This window comes from Brienomyrus brachyistius, unplaced genomic scaffold (assembly GCF_023856365.1).
Source record: "Brienomyrus brachyistius isolate T26 unplaced genomic scaffold, BBRACH_0.4 scaffold466, whole genome shotgun sequence".
Lineage (NCBI taxonomy): Eukaryota > Metazoa > Chordata > Actinopteri > Osteoglossiformes > Mormyridae > Brienomyrus > Brienomyrus brachyistius.
In genome coordinates, this window is record NW_026042741.1 from 23,473 (window position 1) to 25,428 (window position 1,956).

Below are 1,956 nucleotides of genomic sequence, written 5' to 3' on the forward strand. Positions count from 1 at the left end.
GAGGGGGCAGGCAAGGAGAGAATTTCTCTCTTTGGGGATCAATAGAGTGTTGTTATTATAACGTCTAAAACGTATGATGGTCTGTCGATAAATCAATAACAATATCAATGAAGTCAATGTTTATCTAAAGGAATCAGAATTCAGGAAAAGCCAGGGGCCGGACCGAGTGTAGGGGGCGTGGCCAGAGACAGCCTGCTGACTGTTCCAAATCATGGGTGCATGTTACAAGTCCGGAACATATTTTAACTTAGTACTAACTTAGCATCATATTTGATCTGATTCGACTGAATATCCCAGGTTTCCATCTCTCATGCATCTGGTGTGACGTGTTTTCAGACTCTCAGGCTGGCGCAAAGAAATCTTACGGGAATTGAACGTCTCACTCCGGTCAGCTGACCAAAGTTGGTAACCTTGGTATTGTGTGTAGGAGATTCGGTATAACTATAATTTCGTTCTCCATTTACATGCCCGTAGTGTCTTTAACCGGCTGCACAAACTGGATCCGCCTCCATTACGACACAACTTTGCCCTTATTGGCTTAAGAATTTAGTCACATACATGACGTATATCTGCTATTTCTCCCGAGAAGCAGGTAAAGCAGTGGTAACTGCTTTGTAGTTAATTTACCTGGTAAAATTAAGTTTAAATAAATGATATAAATACTGTAATAGTACTCGTGAGCTTTGTTTATTTGTTATTAGTTATTGTAATGTTGCGCTGCTTTATTTGTTTAATCGTCTAGTCTGTGGAGACATTCAAGTTAATCAAATAAGAATTGCACTGTACACTGTACATGACCATAAAAACTTTGTATCCTTGAAATAAATGTTTTTGATCTTTTCCTTGGCAGTTATCTTTTTACACAGGGCCTCTATGTACACGATAGTTATTTTTTTCACGACTAACAGTATGGATCAGGAGTTGGTTATTGTAAAAGAAGTAATGTGCATGCAGGTGATATTTGTATAGATTTATCCACACCCTTGTAGCAGTGCTGCCATTGCAGTCAGATCTCGCAAACTAGGAGTATTAGTTGTCTTTATTTCTCTTTATTTCTTGACGCCAACCCTCTCCATTAATCCGGGCTTGGGACTGGCACCTACCTGAGCTGGCTTGCTCCCTTAAGTGGCTGGGTTAGGCTAAACTATATATATATATTTACCAAGACTACAATAAAACATCTCGAAATGTGTAGTCTAGCAAAACGCAGTTTAAAGAAGGTAGCCTACCTGGCGAAATTGCAAACAAATTAAGGGCGTTAGGCAGCCTTTCCAAACCGCTTATCCTACTGGATCGCGGGGGGTCTGGAGCCTATCCCGGAAGCAATGGGCACGAGACAGGGAACAACCCAGGATGGCGGGCCAGCCCATCGCAGGGCACACTCACACACTATTCACTCACGCATACACTCCTATGGGCAATTTAGCAACTCCAATTAGCCTCAGCATGTTTTTGGACTGTGGGGGAAACCAGAGTACCCGGAGGAAACCCCACGATGACATGGGTAGAACATGCAAACTCCACACACATGTGACCCAGGTGGAGACTCGAACCCGGGCCCTAGAGGTGTGAGGCAACAGTGCTAACCACTGCACCACCATGCTGCCCCCTAAATGGAAAACCATTAAATACAAAAGGAAAACAAAAGTGCTGTAAGACTGTATACTTATGTGTATGTTAGTAAAGGCTGTAGCTGACACAACGGACCCCACTAATTAGAAAGGGGTAATTGTACACATGTGGCATCCAGTATGTTCTTCTATAACAGTTTTTTAAAAAAAAAAAAAACTCACATTACACAAATTGGCACTATCAAAACGAGGATTATGGGGAAAATGGGGACTGTGATGGAGATTACATACACGTAGGCATGGTATTTAGTTTTTTTTAATCTGGTCACCTTCCAGAGTAATTGTAAACTAAAACCATCTTCACCCTATTTGATTCTTTATAAAT